This window comes from Nylanderia fulva, unplaced genomic scaffold, assembly GCF_048542155.1.
Source record: "Nylanderia fulva isolate GAGA-0341 unplaced genomic scaffold, ASM4854215v1 Scaffold30, whole genome shotgun sequence".
Lineage (NCBI taxonomy): Eukaryota > Metazoa > Arthropoda > Insecta > Hymenoptera > Formicidae > Nylanderia > Nylanderia fulva.
This window is the reverse complement of record NW_028190369.1, coordinates 946990-967139: the sequence shown is the minus strand read 5'-3', so window position 1 is coordinate 967139 and position 20150 is coordinate 946990. Positions and strand designations below refer to the sequence as shown.

The 20150-nt window shown below is 39.1% G+C and overlaps 1 protein-coding gene and 1 long non-coding RNA gene across 3 annotated transcripts in view; both read left to right on the top strand.

Annotated features, from left to right (window-relative positions):
* Positions 1 to 20150, top strand: part of MESR6 (misexpression suppressor of ras 6) — a 593526-nt gene that overhangs the window by 132510 nt on the left and 440866 nt on the right. The window lies entirely within an intron of this gene.
* LOC114930575 (uncharacterized) overlaps positions 1 to 20150 on the top strand; it is a 55962-nt gene that overhangs the window by 9265 nt on the left and 26547 nt on the right. For both annotated transcript variants that reach the window (XR_014925116.1, XR_003819480.2), the window contains one exon: positions 10568 to 10644. This is a non-coding gene — a long non-coding RNA (uncharacterized LOC114930575). The remainder of the gene's footprint in view (positions 1 to 10567; positions 10645 to 20150) is intronic.

The window sequence follows — 20150 nt, the reverse complement described above, 5'->3', positions numbered from 1 at the left end:
GTAAAGTCGCAGGCCTGGCCATCTGCCGCGGTATCTTCCGTAACGACACTTTACGAGGCCAGTTGTCTTTTGCCGCGAGATGCACCTTCACGATCGCAATTTATATAGCCGTTCGCTTGCTTATCTAGCAAAGCTGTTATCGAAAAAAAGACAACATATAGATTATGGTAATTCTCACGCAACCGTGAGTTCTTAATAAGGTATTTTTTGCAATATATATTCAACAATTATTATAAATTATAATCAATTATTACAAAAGTATCATGTGGCGCGATACATTATAATATGTTGCACCCATCTGGTTTTTATTTGCGATTTTAACGTGAATATATTTTATATTTCTGTATTAATAAAAAATCAAATTATACTTTTTATTATGAAACATTTCGATGCGAGCAAAAATGATTCTATATATATATTTTTTAGATTATTATTTTAATTAAATCTGAACATTGACGAATTTAGGAATTATAAGATTTCGTATCCTTTTTCATCGCGATACATTTTTTCGCCTATAATAGGCGATTTTTTTTTCAAATGTTTGATAATTTTATTTCTCAAAATACGATTTCAAAATTATATAAAAAGAGGTTGTCCGATATTTTTTATACAATGAAATATTACAACTTCGCTGGAGTTGATTACCTTAAATTTCGAAATTGGATTTACTGATGTATTGAAATTTCGTTATCGGTACTGGATTATCCATATAGGGACAGGTATTAGCCAGGCATTTAATTAGATTTTATTACATGTGAAAATTACATTTTATCGACGTTCACTGGAATAATGAAATTTTATTATGGCATATTAGTGCATAGCGTACAGGGGAATATTATATTTTTTTTCAGATTTTGTGAATTGCCAAAATTTTAAATTTCTTAGCGGGCAATAATATAATTGAATTTCAATTGTGTGTATATATTATTGCATTACATTTTAATCTTGTACCCGAAATATCTCGTCATAAAAAGTATACTTTGATTTTTTTATTAATACAGAAATATAAATTGGCAAAAAGAGAGATATTTATATGTATATCTACTGTTAGATATTACATTATAAACTGAATTATTTTTGCATTGATTTCGATTTGCGGAAAATTTTTCTCCATCATAATGACCGGTGTGTTTTTTCCCTCATATTTGCTTACGCGATGAACAGACAGGCCGCGATGCGACGTGACGTTTCGCAAGTAGTTGACTGAAGAGTAAAACAGGGGTAGGAAAAAAGAGGGCGGGAAGGAAGGAGGGAAGAAGAGAAATATGATGGACAAGTGATGGAGATTGTGTAGGAAACATCCTTCGATAGGAATCGAGTGCTAACGAAGCTGATAGCGCACTCTCTGCTTCTTCCTGGGACAGGACAATAACCGGTATATGCGCGTCTGTCCATCCGTCTGTTCGACCGGTGCGTTGTCCAATAGGACGCGCCTACTGTCAGTACGGCGAGCAGGTGCGACCGTGACTTGCCTTTCTCGTGTATGTGTGTATTCTTGTATGTATAATTACGCTTACACGTACATACGCGATATATGCATACATATGTATTACGTGTTAGCTTCGTCTAGTACATCCCTTTACGCCTCATATGCATATAGCAATAGGTATCGGTATATTGCGTTACACGGCTATACGGATGGATCGCCTTAAATCACACGTTTTCGAGATATATTTCGATACTATGATCAATTTCATTAGATTAATCATTAATCTTCTTATGAAAAAATGCTGAAATTTAAGAAGAATGTGAAATAATTTGCAGACGTATAATTTATCGAGTTCTCTTCTCGAGTACATAGCTTGGAATCTTTTTCGTGTCACGTAATCAATACGTGTCTATTCTTATATAATCTTAGTTTGGGAAAATTAGGACAATTATTAACTACAAGGCGTGTCTCTTTGCTTGGACTCACGAATGCATTATTTATGCAGTTTTTTGCGATGTTTGATACACTTACGAATCTAATAAATTTCATGTTAAATATATTATTCGTACACTTAAAAGACTTATAGCTCGTAGTTGTCTCTATTTATTTTGTTTCTTTTTCATATCTAATTTTTGTATTTATCTATGTTTAAATATTTTAAATTAAATATATCATTATTCGCGCGTGCGTGCGCGTATTTTTGCATAAGTATAATTGAAAATAATATTGCCCGCTAATATATACGATATATACGCTGCATGTAATTAAGTCCATGCGCGAATCACGCGAATTTGCAATGCGGGAGCGAACGGATGTGAAAAAAAGAACCGATTTTACAATTCTTGTAAATAAACATTCTCGTCCCTATTTCCTCGACGCATCACGCTCGCTCTTGACCACCCTTTTATTCGAACACCGTGAATAATTCACGGCGGATCTTATTTCACATACAACAATGGTTCCTATCAGAGTCGCGCATTGTACACAGGGTAATAGCGCTTATCTTCCTCAATTCATTAACCTATCTGTATAATTCTCTCTATTACCGTACTCTGTGCCTCCATTAGTGCATGTAGCCACCGCAATCGTTACAGCGAATTTACAAGGCGGGAATACACATGGGGGTTAATGTTATGCAACAAGCAGTACGCGTCTCTGTCACGTATGTTCATGCGCATAGCGCATTAATTCTCACACTAATTCTCACACTAATTCTCACACTAATTTACTCATGATCCGGATATGCATTCACATGCATCAAGCTGCACGCGCTTGACGACACGTTCACATGTATCCAGGAACTGATACACTATGTTTTGTGTGTGTGATACGCGCAATCGCCTCGTATACGTCTAAACACGTGTGCGCTCTAGGCAGATCCTAAATACGGAGGATTCAGATCGCATCGTTCCTAGACATGAATACGTCTGCGTATTTATACGAAGCGTCTCATTAGTATATATAGTCTCGATTATTTTCCTCATTAGCGGGAGTGTAAAACGAGCATTAATTACGTAGAGGAAATACGACTCGCGAATTACGCTTTGATTATCCATTATACGCTTTCATAACGCAAGTGAAGTTCCGTTTGAAGATATTTCGATACAATTGACCGAACAAATTGTCCGCTGATAAATTGTTTGTCGCATGATGTCACATAATAGTCGACAGTTAAATGATTAATATGAGTTTTGATTACAGCGGCCGCACGTCTCATAAAACACGTGGTTTTATTATTTCTGTACACTAAAATGCAATTTTTTATAAAATTACACATTCTCATATATTATACCGCATGTGTGTAGGAAATTACAAGCTGCACTGACAATATATATATTTTTAATGAGAGTTAACATATATTATAAAGATAGAATATATTTAAATAATCAGATAAATTGTTATTTTTATTTTGATTTAATTTCCCTATTTAAAATAACATACATCATTTAGCAGTTTTTGATTAACCTGAAATGAGCACGTTATGTCCGTGTAGTATGTTTCAGTATAGATATATATGTCTACGCTGGTAGCTCGATATCACATATACATATGTGCACAAATACGTATTTGCATTGGTAAATCTGTGCATAGAAACAGAGAGGGAGAGAGAGAGAGAGAGGAGGGAGAGATAGATAGATACATCGACCGCGATATTGTTGTCTTCCGATTACATCGGACAATGGACCCATTTCCGGAAGTAGAACGGAAATTGTGCTTCATAGTGTGGGTGGGAGACAATATGCGCACAGATATGGCTAGCATACACCGTCGTCTTTGAGAGGAACGTAATTTTGGACGCCGCAGACGTCACCAAGATGGAAACCGGAAATTAGATGATCCGGTGCAACGATGCCGTGAACGTTAATTCATCCGAAATTGTATAATTACGCTTGAATGGAACGCTTTTACATTCGAACGAAATAAACCGCGATTAATTTTATTACCGAGTATTTTCTGCACAGATCTTTATCTATTATAGAGTTGATTATAATTTAGAAAAAAATTGTACATACATATATTTTTTATCATACTGAAATATTATATCATAAATTTGAATATTATTGATATTGTCAGGCTTTTTTGACAGGTAGAAATGAAATAGTATAAATGAAATTCTACACATATATTAACATTATTTTCTTTCAAGCAATGCAAGATTTGCTGCAACAGATAAATTCGAGATTTTGTCGCGATAGTGTCAAGTCATTATGTGCATTTTTTTGTCGCCATCTCTTGTGTATACAGGCAATAGCGCCGGCATTGGACAGTCTAATGGCAGCGCAAATAGTTTCTATTGAATCAACGGATCTTACACGGCCATTTTGCTTAGAATTTCCTGCGTGCTTTTGTATCTTGCGCTCGAAGACGCCTTGTAAGCGCAAATTTCCTGGCCACTATTTGCTATTCCATTAAAGGCGACGAAGGCGTGTCCTCCCCTTTTGCCATGAAACTGTCTGCTTGTTCCTTTGCATGCATCGGAGCGGCGACGAAGAAGGATCTCAGTTTATCTCGTATTAACGAGATATCATACTTATCGTTTATTTCGAAATACATAAATAATGAAATGTGAAGCCAGAATAAAAATTTTCGATAAAATATTATCAATTTTAATATCTTCTCTTTTTGGGAATTGACGTATCTCAAAGTTAACAAGCAGTATGTATATGTATGTATTTCATAGAGAGAATGATGCTTATTAAAAATGGAAAGGCATAGATTGACTGATCAATTACAAGTTATATTCTTTATTTTATTTCTTCTATTTTTTTAATTAATCGTTAAATGCAGGTGGACTTATATCACATTACTAATTTGCAATATTTGACATATTTTATTACGAACGTCGTGTGACACATTTGACAAATTAATAATGGACCGGGAGAATTTCATTTATTTATAATATAAAGGTATTACGATGTCAATTTCTTACACCAACTTTGAATAATTCGTTGTAATTTTATCAACACAATTCGATATATTATCCTTGTACCATTTAAATAAATATATACGTGCGTATTAACATGTCAAACGGTACATGCAATAGACATTCTACTCCACCCATGCGATCTATAATTTAATCTTTAGCTGTAATTTGCAGTAACATGTAACCGCTTGGTTATCTTCGCGAGCATAGCTAAAGTTTGCGCTTGTTCAACCAGGATTGGCGAAATTTCGCCGGTGGGTGTTTGTTACAGCTTCGTTACCGGTGCTTTGCGGTTTTCAGAGTGCGAGCCGAGAGCGTGCAATTCATGCGAGAGCGACTCTCTCACAGATCGGATACGCAATAATTTAATCATTACGCGTCTAATAATAACGCGTCTACATTTTTCCAGAATTTCCTTCTCGTATAACCGTACGTCCTTTTTCAGATATATCCCGTGCAAGCGGGAAATTACCTCGAATACGCGGTTTACCGGTTTGAAAACGTTGTCGGGTGCAGCGTCAAAGTGCGGAAAATACGCAGAGCGCCATTCAACGTAAACGAATGCGGACACTTAGTATCTCCGATAATTGGCATAATCACATATAAGCAGACAATTTATCTTGCCATTACATATTTAATATGGCGTGAATATCTAATGAATAGTACCGTGCAAGCTCTTATTTTTAACATTGTCCCGGATGCTGTTTCCTACTGGTCGTTTTTATTACGTCGCCTCTTTCTCTTTCCGATGTCGATCATTTGTCTTTATTTCATCCTTGATAAACATACGCGTCCTATATATCGTATATATGTTTTTATAGATTTTCTCTTCTCTGACATTTTTCAGTGCATTAATTCGCAAATTTACGCTATGATTACCACGTCAGGAATTATTATTTTTGTTTTTTTTTTTAGAGAGTAGTCATGTATTTTAGTCTCGTTTTTCATTTTTTATTGTTGTTTTCAATTATTATTGTGAAATATAATTGGTTAAAAGATAGTTATATTACTGATAATTTTTTTTGGAAGGAGTTTCACAATTGCGAATTGTTATAAGTTCTTGACGACGTTCAATGGGACGGACGCTTTAAAACGGACCGCAAGAAGAAGAAGAAGATTCTTTGCGAGAATCCAGAAAAGGCATCCTGCATTTCTTAAGAACCCTGAGTTTATAATGGCAGTCATTTCACTTTACATTAATTATCGTCGATCTCTCCCGTGAAAATAAATTTTCGATAACAGATGTCTCATTGATTCTATTGAATGAAGTTTGACAGATTTGAATAATTTAGTGGTCATTTTTATTCTCAGCATTCTTGTATATAACGGTACAATAATATTCTGACGTAGGAGCACGAATCGCGCATACGTTATTAAAGCAATAAAAATAGAATATAGTTCGCCCCACGACAAATAAATTGTTGCGCTGCGCAGTAAACGGCTATTATCGAACACAGTGGTCTAGAGTTGAATTGTTGGTTGAATTGTAGTTTAAAAAAAAAATGACTCCGGTCACGATACGGCTTATCGCGCATGCATTTCTCTGGTGGAGCGCGATTAACCTTGAGAAAGGTACTTTAATCTTGAAGAATATCAAATGGCGCGTTTTTTTTTCATTCGTTTTGCATGAAAATCTCGGTTAATACGCGGTCATCGGCGAATGCTTTCGTCGCAGTCTGTACATTAATCCAGCTCCGCGTAATTATTGATTGCTTACTGGCATGCGAGGGTCCAATAAATGTTGCCGTCTCTCGCACACACCTGTGCCTTCTCCCACTTTTGGGCATTCGCTTATATATATAGCTCTCTGTTTACCAACGCACGCCTGAATTGTTCATCGAAATATTCGTGCTTGCATAAGTAAATTCGCCAATTATTTGTAACGATTGTCATTCGAACGTCTAGCGTCGTCAGCTGACATTATTACACTGAGCATGCAGTAAAATGTGAGAGAAGGAAGCGTGAAAGAAATTGCGCGAAGAGAAAAATTGGTCGATGGCTACTAGTTTTTATTACATGACCGGTCGATATGCCGGCCAATCGCCTCTAGCCGGTTTCGGCATCGTTATCGCGTAGGGGATCTCCTCTCTCGGCGGTTAGGCCAGCTACATTAATGAAATTTACTTCCTAAGAGAAAATTATAGCCGCACCGTCGCCGTCGTCGTCGTCTTGCTAAACAAGCGAGAGAGACAGAGAAGGTGGATAGCGCGAAACAGCGCGAGCGATAAAGAGCCGAATACGTAGAGAGAGAACGCAATAATTTCCACCCAATTACCGACGATCCTAACGGTTTGTTTGCTCGCCCAAGACCCACCCGGCTTACGTTATAATCATCCCGGGATAATTGATATCCAATTTCGTCTCGTACGTCTCGGTGTACCCGGGCATATCCCGAGGTCGACTAACTTCGCGCTCTTGTAGATTGCGATATAAGTTCAATAACAATATTGTGATGTTGGGTTTTTAAAGGAGAAATAGTCGTGTGTATTATTTCACGACGTATACAATTTTTCTCAAAAAATATTAATTATTCGTTTGCATTTTCACATGTCCTACGATGATCGTATATGCTTAAAATATTGTCTCTGCATTTAGAAACTAGGAATTAGGTTTTTCGGTTAGACGGATGTTCGTCACGGTGTTTTATAAAGCTCGATTATTTCTCAAGCGTCCCCGATTATGTACTTTATAACAAGATAAGTTGGATAATAACGTATAGGGCGATGAAGTGCAAACAGTGGTAATGTGTGCGGAGATGTAAGTATATGTTTATGATATGCACTCCGTATTCACTTTATCTTCGGCGTGGGTTGCTTTGTCGTCGTGCAACTCGGTTAGCGAAACCGGTTATACCCCCATTGAAAGCATCGGGAGAACTTTATATATGATTAATCTTACTGCGACGGCTGCTGCATCTTGGGCACAGTTGCATATTAATTACCGCGAATATTACAATTTATTTTAGACGATATTACATACGAATAGTTATCGAATCTCTTATCTCATTTTCAGCTTGTTGCTTTTGTCATATGCCATTTTGGCATATGTTGTAATAGAAGAAATGTAAAAAAATATACAAATGCATTGTAAGAATTTTTTATTCAATGGTGTGTGTTTAGAATTCGTCAGACGAAGCTCTCTCGAGCATATTACAAAGTATATTAGACATTGCGTTTAATATACTTTATACCTTCGGATAATAGAAATTCCTTCGATTATAAGTGGGCTCGCAGATAGGTTCGTGATTTATAATGCAATCTACGAAGTAAGGGAGTAAGATGCGAATAGTCGATTTAGTTGATGTTGTTAATGCGAATTCTACAGCAATTATAGCACTTTCTTTTTTCAATAATTATAAATTGGATTTCACATTACAACTTTGCACTTTTTCAATAATATTCTCTTTTCAATTTTTTACTTTTTTCATTTTCCTCTCTTTCTCGTTTTGATCTTCTTCCTGTACGATTCTTAGAATTTCGATATATTTCTTAATATTTCTTTTAACTGAAAAATTCAGATCTAAGATTATCCAATGTTAAAAAATTTTAAGATTTAACGTTATTTACGTAGAGCACACGAGATAGCAATCGGACTCTTACATCTTGACAGCAAAATATACGATCATAAACTTAGCAAGAAGAACTGGTTAGCTACAGAAGTTGGCGCAGATTGTGCTTCTCGCACATATTATAAATCTTTCAAGACGAAATACATAGTAGAGATTTTCAAGGACTTAATTCACAACGCACGTACTTGTCATAATTTTTCAGGCGACAGTATGTAAAATTACACAATTGTTACAAACTAAATATATTTTACAATTTATATATGTAGAATATAAATTGGAGAAAATGTGAAAAATTATATTTATTTTATATTAATCAGAGTAATATTATTTTTCTAACAAAATTATTATGCGAGAATATTTAGATAATTTAGTGCAAAAACTTTTATTTGCGCAAAACGCGAAAGAAATGAAATATAGCAACAGTTAACAGATCCATATGCCAGACATTTAAAATTCAATATCTGCGATGAAGAAGCAGTAATCTTAGCGTTTTGACAGCCGGTAATACGATCAAGAGGGGGATGAAGGGAGACGAGTTCGATATAGTAGTTCCGTCTCGTGTAAGAATGTGTGTGTGTGTGTGTGTGAATATGTATGTATGTATGCGTGTGCCTGAATGCTCCGAAGGAGTACGGAGCTCTTCAAATCGGAATGAAACCTCGAGCGTGGATCTATATTGAGGATCTACATCGGGTTGCATAACAATGCCGAGTGATGTTGCCTTCATGCATAAGTATCTATGCAAACCGAATAGCGATCCCGAAGAGGCGCGACGCGCGGCGAGATAATATTTTCATATGAATACAAATGGCCCTCTTTCTCTCTCCTTCTGCGCCGCGGCGGTAAATAAGTCTGTCCTTCCACTCGCCTACTTGTACGTATCAGCAGAGTCGCGAATGCTTTTTCCCGTAACGGATGGCTCGACTGTTTCCTTTAAGGAGTTGCCCGTGGTAGTCATTTTATCTACCGCGAAACGTTAAGAGGAAGTTTCTGCGGCAACGCGAATAATGTTCACGAATAATGTTTTAATACTTAGCGGAACGCGTTTTGATACTTTCGGTTGATAGGTGCTAGCAGATCGACAATATTGAACTGAATAAGAATTTCTTTTTATATGCAAAAATATACTACGAAATATCGTATAAATTGTCTATACTAAGATTCTTGTGAGAGATCGAGATTATAATGTTGAAATAATTTATTTGTAATATAATTATCGCTCCACTAGCATCGCGAAAGCTTTAAACTTAAATAGATATGTGGCTTTTCTAGTTAATAAATCGTCAGTTTACTTTAACTTTGGTTTGTACCAACTTTATTATATATCTGTTTTTAATCTGCACTTTATTTCTTACATCATACATATGATGTATATAAATAAAACATTAAATATCCTACTATTAATTATTCTTATTGCAGAGACTTATTGTGAACATTCTAGTGATTATTGAATAGAAAAAAAAAAGAGTTTAGTATATTTCCCTTCTTGCTTTTTTTTATTGCTTATTTGATATGTCATTATTGGTCTCCGTTTTTGATAATAACAATTATGCACTTGTTAATTATCGGGATTGCATGTTGTAAAAAGATATTTGGTCGTTATCGATCAAACATGTAATACGCAAAACGCTAATTGCTTTATGGGTTTCTGTAATTATTGGTTGTCATGTTTTTTTTTTTTTTTTTACAATAAGCAAATCATAGAAACACTGTTGCAAGCAATATGGAATGCATAGGCATGTACTTATGGACATTCTAAATTCTGCATAATTTTTTAATGAGAAATACTATTTGCATTAATAAAAGTCAATAGAATTTTAAAAGAGATAGAAATTCATATATATTAACACATACATGTATTGATTGTATCACCATATTAATTAATAACATAGATTCAATTTTAGTGCTCGGTTATAAATTAAAAAAAAAAAATAAATACGGTTCAAAGAATTACTTAGCTACGGTATAAATTAAGATTTCTTATATTTAAATATTATTTAAAATATTTGTTTAAATTTACGAATGTATGTATAAATATATTTGTTTATACAGTTTAAGATTAGAAAATAGTTGAAAAACATTTTTGTAAGTAGAGAAAAAGAGCAATAGATTATAATGTAACGTATATTTTCTTTTTATGTTGTAGGTAAGAGGCAATGATTTTGTTTGCTGTAAAATAGCCGATCGCAATCGCAGGAACGGCAATAAGAAGTCAGCGTGGAAGTAAGTTTTTATCCTTTTTTTTTCTCACTTTATTTTCCGCGCGTCGGCATACGAAGGTGAAAATTTCATTCGATGCTTTGCGGTCTATGTAGATAACGAAGGTAAGAGGCATCTCTTTCGTCTCTGGTATACCCTAATGTTGGATATACGAAGGTACAAGCCAGCAATGATAATTTCGAGAAACTCGCAGTATGAGAAGCATGCTGCGGCGGGGAAAGGGTGTAAATAAATATTCCCTAGCACGTATAACGAGATGTAAACGAAGACCGAAGCAAAGAGTACGAAGCATATCTGACGAGTAAATTCGAGGTGTGCTATCGCAAATGTGTGCTGGGTGTTTAGGGAATTTTAATTGAATGTATAAGCTGAGCGTGCGAATTGAAAGCAATGCATACTGTTGTATTTTAATATCGTTGAAATATTTTCAAATAATTTCTTTCCGGTGACGTCAAAAATTTTGGAATTAACTTATTGTAGCTTATGCAGCATTTTATGAGATTTGAATTCATTTTTCTCTCTTTCTTTTTTAAGAATATCTCGAACATGTCGAACATATTAAAGGAATTATAATTCAGCGCGACAGATATTACATGTATAAAAAATTCTTCAATATTCGAGAGAAATTAATTAAAATTTTTTCCGTTCAGCTTTATTCGTCTACTAGTTTTAAATCGGTCGCAAGAATAGTGAAGCGTATAAAAAACATATTTCATTATCGTATATAATGCTAGTGACAACGTTAGACCCATTAACGCTGCGTTCTTCTCTACTTGTTCCTCGACAATGCCGCTACTCTACCGCCAATTTCTTGCGCGGTCGAAGTAACTAGAAGACATTAGCGTACTGACTAATTGCTAGCAGGTATTTCCCGCATAGTTAGCCGAGAATCTAAACGGTTCGAGGAAATCGTAGGCGCGGTAGCTATTATTTACGTCACTGCGGGCTAAACTTGCATATCTATTTATATCTATTTATATAACTATGCATAATTTTTTATAATCGATTGTGAGTCGAGAGTTCGACAAAATCGGACGTTCTGTCAAAGTACAGTTAGATACGATATAGACGATTTTGTTGACAGTATCGACAGATCAAACCGAGAGGGGATTTTGGAAGACGCAAAAAAAAAAAAAAAAAAAAAATAGAAGTTAACAAGAGCGGCCTAAGTTCCATGAATACTTTCATTAATCTGCATAGCAGGATTGGATTCGAAAACCGTCAGCCGCTCAAGCCCCTTCTCTCTTCTACTAAGAATTTTTCTCCCTCGTTCTTATTTTAAGAGGGTGAAAGCCGGAGGATTTTAAGATCAAACAAATATATATTTCCGATCTCGCATATATAGGATATGCATTTAATTCCCGTTATTTGAAATGCTTTAAAATATATGTTTACCATAAAAATAAAACTTAATTGGATTAATTGGTACAATCTGAACTTTGGTCTTACTTAAAACGTTTTGCAGTTATTGTGAAGCTTTCAGTGAGATTATATCTAAATTTTAATTAATTTTTTGTTTAATTCGTACAAGTTTTTAAAATATAATTAAATAGAAATTTTCTTTCATATACTAATTTAAATCTCGTAATTAGTAGAAGAGTTAACTAAGTAAAATGTCTACATTGTTTAAAATTGTTTAATACATTTCCGTAAGGAATGAAAAATTTTCCAATCTCACTATATGTTCTGCTGAATTATATAATTTGAAAAGGAAGAAGGTGCAGAGAGAAAGATATCTGTTATTCTAAAATCCAAAATTCGAGGCGGGATATAGAGGAACAAATGGTGGCAACGATTCGCTAACGGTCTTAAGACTGATCTGAGCGGATTAAAGCTCGCGTCTTCGCCAACTTCCCTGGAACGAGAAAATTTTCTGCATTCTTAGCGTATCCTCTCTTTTTCCGTTTCTCCTCGCATAAAAACCATACGGTCTGGCGAGCATGTCTGGTGGGCAGCGGACAGGCGCCAGCGTCCACCCTTTTACGCAGTCCCGGCTGATGTCCCGTAGTCTTGGCCCGTTCCCACCCCCTTCCTTTTCTCCACGGTCGTTAGAGCGAAAACGTTCTCCATTAACGCCTCCTTTTTTTCTCCTTTTGTCAGCTGGCAGACGCGTCCGCGCCAAAGCGATATTAAAAACTCCCGCGCGCTGCAATAAAGCTAACTGCTTCTCGCATGCATAGGTTCCAGTGCCGTTATGGGTTGCCATTTCCGTTCTTCTCTCTCTTGGACTCCTTAATTCAAATTGATTCGGTACGAGATTTCCAAGTTCCGGAACGTTGTCGAGAATTAGGGTCGACGACCTCAAGCTTTGACGCGCATATTTAAGTTATATACCCTTTAATTTGTCCCTCACCCTTCGTAATTGCTATATTCCGGATCGAAATATAAAGAACTTTTTTTTTTTTTAAGGAAATATATGTTATAGCGAGAGAAATAGCATACGCGCGAACAAATAAATAATCATGTCAGTCGAAATCGTCGTCTTTCGCAGACGATTTATTGTCGTTCGTCGAATCAGCATGCCCGCGTGCTCCGAGAAAGGAACATTCTATTGTCTGGTACATAAAGAGAAATCGAAGAAGAGGGATAGCGATGAAAGAAATTATTTTCCCCGGGCGAAGAAGAGCGGAAGGATAGAAGCGCGCGCGCGAGATAGAGAACTAGAGAGGGAGGCGAAGTCGAGGATGAAGAAGATGCGCGTAGGAGGACGCGAAAAGGTGAAGGAAAACGGCGGATGAATGAGAAGGAGGCTACTTTTGCCCGAGACGGAAGAACCGCGTCGCGAAATGGAGTGCCGGATATAGAGTGACGGAAAGGCAAAGAACTCTATTGCTTCGCTATATAGCTATATAGAAGAAGAAGGGTGGCAGAAAGAGGGATGAAGAGGGAGGGAAGGACCTCAGCTGGCAGTATTCGAGCTTTGATATCCAGCCGGCACAAAGAGTTGTCGTCGACGTTTTGTGTGTAATGTAATTGCGTGGATAGGTACATACTTATCTACATAGGTGCACAGTCCGCCTCTTTACTTATTTGCGCCGCCCGGTCGACGTGCTTTACGCGCCTAGCCTATAAACGCGTATAAGGGCTTTCGAAATAAAGGAAAATTCCTCCGCATCTGTCCTCCAGGGTGAATTGGCGTTGCGAGCGAAAATTGCGCCTTTCGTCGATCCATGTGTTCTCTCTCTTTGTCGCGCGCGACAAATCAAATGATACAGCTAGAAAGATGCTCTTACGTGCTGTCTGGAATTTTAATGAAAAAGTACTCTCCTTGGAAAAAAGGGACTCTGTGAATTTTAGAAAATGTTTCACTTATTTCCCGTCAGTTGCGGAGATTTCAACTTTTTATCTCTCGCACGATCATTTTCTCACATTGATCTAATTTATCTATCACCAATATAATTTTTTCGGGGCTTTATGTTTCGAATATTATATACATTTAAAGGCGACATTTAAAATCGAGATTTCATTCTGTCTCATCTCGAGAAATCGAACGTAGGCGAGTGTGTCGTCTTTTATATATACATAGGTACCAATCACGCGTCGAAAGCCTTATATATTTGTGTTGTAGATTGAGTCCCGTGTATTTAAATACATCGAAAAAGATGGAAATGTATTTAGACGACAGCTCTTCTGAAAGGAAAATAATTTGACATATTTTAAAAGTTGGAATATCACTCAAACTTCTAAAGCCACCCTCTCCCTTCCCACTCCCATCCCCGTCTCTCCTTTTCCTCGCTCTCGGGGCTCAGCTGAAAGAAGAAGGGCATATAGAGGATGCCGTGAGGGGGATGACGTGGCTGCGCCATGCCCGGGAGTGCGAAGTAATTTTAAAACGATTTTTACCGACAGAAGTTTACATTAATTGAAGGTTTACCAAAGCAAGTACGAACAAACTTTGTTCTTGCCATTTGCCGCTATCCGGCGCGCTGCTGAAATATCATTGTATTGATAAGACACGTGCGATTGAACATATGTTTTATTAATTAAGTGGAGAAATGAGCATTCTTACATATATTTTCCAGAGATACACTTGATTATATATTACATTGTAATGATAATTGATGAAACTTGGAATATAATTATAATTTTTTGAAACACGGTAACTTTCGTTTCAGCAAATTTTGATCAAAGTTGTGGACAAAGATAACTTCAATCAAATTTTCCAAATTGCCAACAACAAACTTTAATCGAAAGGAGAAGAAACCGCTACTTATGACACATAGACATAATAAATGTATTAATTTGTGATCGATCGGGAAGAAATGCGAAGAAGTAGCGCGCGCTCTTACAAGATCAATTCGATCAAGCGGGTTTACTTCTCGACGTTTTCCTCGCACACCCTGAAATTCTTCGAATTCGCGTAACCTCCCCACAAAATGAACCAACGAATTGTCTAGGTTCTCGCGGGATAAGGGGTGTCTTCGGTTCAACCAGCTTCTCTCGCGACCCAATGTTCTTCGTCCTTGTTCCTCTCCGGCACGAAAGCCGTGTACGCGGCTCGGCATGAATATTGCCAATTTACGGGTGGAGGAACGTACGGTTCTCACTCAACCTTGCTCGGTTCTCTCGTTGCAGCCGAAGCTAACCGTTCTCCTCCTCCGCGTCGCCCACCATAGACTCCTTTCTTCCCTTTTTCTCGTTTCTCTCGTGCCTCTCGCTTCCATTTTCTCTTCCTTCACGAGAAAAGAACGAAGGAGCGAGACGAAACGAGAGAAAGATGGGTAGGGGTTGAACGAGAACGGGAGCGCTCGCTTGACGCGATATTGGAAAATGGCGTCGACGTGTGCGGAGGGTAGCAGGTAAGTGGAAGAGGGTGCGCCTCTGCCTCTCCTTCGGCATCCTCTTTCCTCTACTCGCTCGTTCGCTCTCTTCCTCCCGCGCACTCCCCTCCCGCAAGGAATAGGGAAAAATAAAATAAATTGCTCAACATATCCAATAAGGTGGCAGAGCCGTTGCCCGGGCGACGCCGACTCACTACTCTCCTCTATGCTTTTCCAGAGGAGAACGAGAGACGCTTCTCTCTCTCGTTCCCTCTTTCTTCCCGATCCGCGTCTCTCGGTGGCCCTCTCTCGCGGCATAACTTCCCGCGGAGTTCGATGACGTCGGAGAGAAGAACGGAACTGGGAAAGAAACGGGTTGGGTACAGGGCGTATGCGCGTCCCTCTGGATTGTCTCTTTCTTGCTGGCGCGGATAGTCGTCGCCGATGTTGCGCCGATCCGTTCTCCATCTTCCTTTCCTCTCTCTCTCTCTTCTTTCTACGTGGCGCTTCTTTTTTCGCTGCCACTGCATAATACGCGCACGAGAAAGAGAGAGAAAGCTGGGTATTGGATCGCGGAGACCTCCCTGTCGATATTACCATACATATAGGCCGGCCTGTTACAACCTACCTCTTCTCTTCCTACCTTGAAAGCCGCCGCGAGATTCATCTGCCTTACGTACAGGTGGCTGCGTCACTTACGCCGCTCCTCTTCGGAGTTGGTTATTCGGAAATAAGAAGACCACGTTGATTTAGCTTCCGATTGCACTGTCCCTGGAATGTTTCAAGGAAATTTAGCTAGTGCGCCACATTATCTTCGGAATAAAAATGTTTTTTTTTTTTTTTTCAATTAAGAAATTTGTTTTTTAGCTTCTGTCTTCTGAATGAAGATATTTCAAGTATCTCGTCAAGAGAAAATCGAGCGACAAAATGTTTGAAAAATCGTGACGATTTTTTTCTCGAAGAACCAGCACAACGCGAGAAAGCGTTGAATCTCACGAACTATTGTTTTCATTTAATAGATCTGACGTATATCAGACGTAATTGAGACGCGACATCCGAATTAAACGTTGCGTGAATCGCACGAAGTGGAATTCTTGAGAGCCTGCTGCATTTAGATGTTCCTTGGTTTTACGGAACACGACTTCTTCGTGTCGAGCGTGCTTCGTGTCGGGCTCTTTACCTGGAACTGCGGTTCTCCCTCACAAATGAAGATCATTAACCTCATGCGATACTGTTGGGTGGCCATTTCATGTACACCTGTCGGTTCAAACGTAGACAGACACGCGGTGTTCATAGTACGAAAGTGATTGCTACCCTTCTTCTTTCTTTTTCGGAATTTTCCCTCTCTCTCTCTCTCTCTCATATCTCGGTGCCTAGTAACATCGTTTCTTAATATAACGTCGCGCGATATCTGTGCCCGCGAGCGCGCGTGTTTTATTTGCCGCAACATCACGCATCATGAGAAGGAGAAGCCGCCGATTCAGGGTGCAGGATGGATAATTGTGCACGGGATCACTATGCAACACTGCATCGTGCACGACGTCAATCCCCGTACAATTTAATAATTCCGACAAGCCGATGGAAATCACTATGCCCCATCGTCTTTTCGGGCGTCAAGATTGCTCGGAATGTTCGTTGATAACACGCTATATACGCTCCGTAACTTTTCATCGGACGTAAATAGGATGTATTTCGTTAAGACGGCTATCCCGCAGTGTAGAATTTGTCCTCCGGCATAGTAGACATCAATCTGGCGCGCGAGCTTTTAATCATCCGGCTCTTCGACTGGAAAATATTTCAGCGCGATATGCCTGTCACGGAAGAGGAAGAGGGACATCGATATATATATATATATATATATATGTATATATATATTCGCTTACAAATTCTATTACGCGTTTCCGCGGCGCCGTTGTACGGCGGAAAAATAAATGTTTCCCGAGCATCATAAATTCGAAAGAACTTGGGGCGCTGTTGTGTTTCTGTATCGACACTATATACGCGAGGGTCGCGAGCTCGTATCTTCAAAGCGCGGTATCCTCCCTCTCCCTCCCACCCCTGCTTCCCGATGAAACGCATTAAATTGCAACAACAATGTTAAGGTGACCGTATACACACGCGCACACGTATGGCCGGGCAGGGCCAAATTGCCGGCCGTTCCTTTTTGCCGTGCTGGAAAAATTGGCAAAGGCAGTCGCGGTACGCCTCCTCCTGCAATATGTAAAATAATGACGGCCGCCTGTGAAAGGAATGCATAATGAGATCTCTCTCTCTCTCTCTCTCTTTCTCTCTTCCGACGTGCACCGGGTCCGCGCGAGGCGCCTCTTCTCCTTCTCTTCCACCCACGTGTCTATCAGCATACGAGCATGCATTATCGTGCAACGTGTGTATATACGCGCTGCCGCTACCGTCGAGAAATTTCATGGAAATTTTGGAATATATCTCCAGCGCGGCTTCCTTACGCGCGGCGTCCTCACCTTCGCCATCATGCATGTCCCGCGCAATCATCTACCGCAATATTACCGCGAGCGAGAAATATTCATGACGATCGCATGACTTTTGCGTGGAAACTAATTGCGCTATAAATTTTAGTCCGCAATCTTGCGATTACTATTTTTTTTATTTTTATTTATTTATTTTTTTTTTGTTAAAACGATCGCAAAATAATAATCTGTATGTTCTCTCCCGCGTAATATGTACCATAGGTAGTTCGCGGTTAATTGCATCAGTGCGTGATATCTCTATTTCATAACTGATTTGGATTTGCATCTGTTTACAAAGTCTGATGAGCGTCCTTGAAATCCTAGAAACGCATTAGATCGTGGATGTCAGTTGCAAAACGCGGTGTACGCTATCGTACCTGAACACCTGTGTAAATACTACGCGAGTATGAAGTATGTGCTGGAGTGCGTTAACTGTCAGTCCGCCAGTGAGTTACTTATCTCATTCTTTCTGCAATACCTTCGTTACGACGATATGCATTAGAATATGCATTAGAATTTCATTCGTGCAAATGTGCAGAGGATCATTATAGAATACCAAGAGATCCGTTCGGACGCGCAGTGTCACAATTATGACTAATGTAATTATTATTCGTGATAATTTTCCATTAAATCGCAAATCCGATTTTTTTTCCTCGATTTTCTTCGTACATCATTATTCCCTGGCCAAGAATTAAATCACGAGAGATCCTCTTTATTCACCTTCAGCTATCGCTCCTTTTGCGGAGAAAAATCTCGATTCAATTGCATCGGAAAAATCAGCGAAGATATGACAGCGCGGGATAATCAGGCATTTTCAAGACATGGCGGTACGCATACATATATATGTATGTATATGCGTATGTGCCGCGAGCATACAGAAAATGCAACGACCGGAAAAAAAAGCATTCGAACAAGGGTGGCCCCAAACCACGCCTCGTACGTGAGGCATGCGTCCAAGATACTCGGGTGGATAAAGAACGCTTGCTTCCGATTGGTCTGTGGACCCTCGTGCACCCCCTTGATAAATACGTGCCTGCCTGTCGCGTGTAAGGGCGCCCACACGCGCACCCACACACACACACACACGTCCGTATGGCTTCCGCACGGATACGTATCTAATGGCACATACGAGAACACGCACGCGTTCCCGATACTCTGTCCTACCCTCTACCACCCCTGGGTATCGCTGCTCCCTCACCATCTTATCCCGGATCATCCCTTCTCGTTGTCTCCCGCGAGCTCGAAAGAAGCCAGTCTCCTCTTTCTTCGCGGACATCGGCACGCATACGTCTGGAACACCAAGTGTGTAGTCTGCGCAAGTCAGCCACCCTTGTGTGTTAGACTCCACCCTGGTAATCAATCAAAACCTCTTCGATACTGAAGCGGGCGCACGATCGTCTAAAGCGGAGCGCTTTATCGCTGAAAGATAAAGTATGCCTTCTTCGAAGGGGAGGCTGCTATAAGGATGGTACTCGATGATGCTCCGTAAAGTTTCATGTCCCCCTGCTAAAGTATCCCCCAAAGTTATCGGTATTTGTTGCGGCGTTATTTATAAAGGCGATTCTTCAACGCAAACGCTTCTAAGATCATTTATGAGAAAAAAAAAATAATCCTCGATTACTATAGTAGAAAATTAAAAGAGTACTACATATATCATTGTTGGAATATTAGGAGTAAGCGTAATACGCATTTTTATTTATCACAAAACTACTGTAACTTAGATTGTAAATTCTGGAGCTGCTTAATTATTCACCATTTATTGTGTTTCTGAAGCAATATTAGGATGTACAAATTTAATATTTTCGGGGCGAAAATATAAGAAGTGGGAGAAGAAAAGTGCGACTAAATGCGACGAGGAGATAGTTCTCTTGTCGGAGTAATCGAGTGGAATCGAGTATGACGTAAAGTGGCCGAAGGCACCTAGCCGGGCGCTCTCTCATCCGTCTCGAGCTGAAAATCGATAACTGGAAAAGGGTTAAAATCTACCCTGCCACTGTGGACCGCGAAAGAATCTGACTCAGGGATGGATGTTCGTGCAGGAAGGAGGAAGGGGAGAATCGGCGCGGCACGACCTCGGCGGAACGAGATTTACATACCTCATCCGGTGCCTGCTCTTCCGGGGAACCCCTTGTTAGGCTAAACTTGCTTCGTCTGCGCGATCCTGTTGGCTTTCGCCGTGCTTAAACATTGTCGATCGTTAGCGGGCAAAAACCCGCCGGACTACGGCAGAACTTTCGTGTACCTCGTGAAATCGCGAACGTCAAAG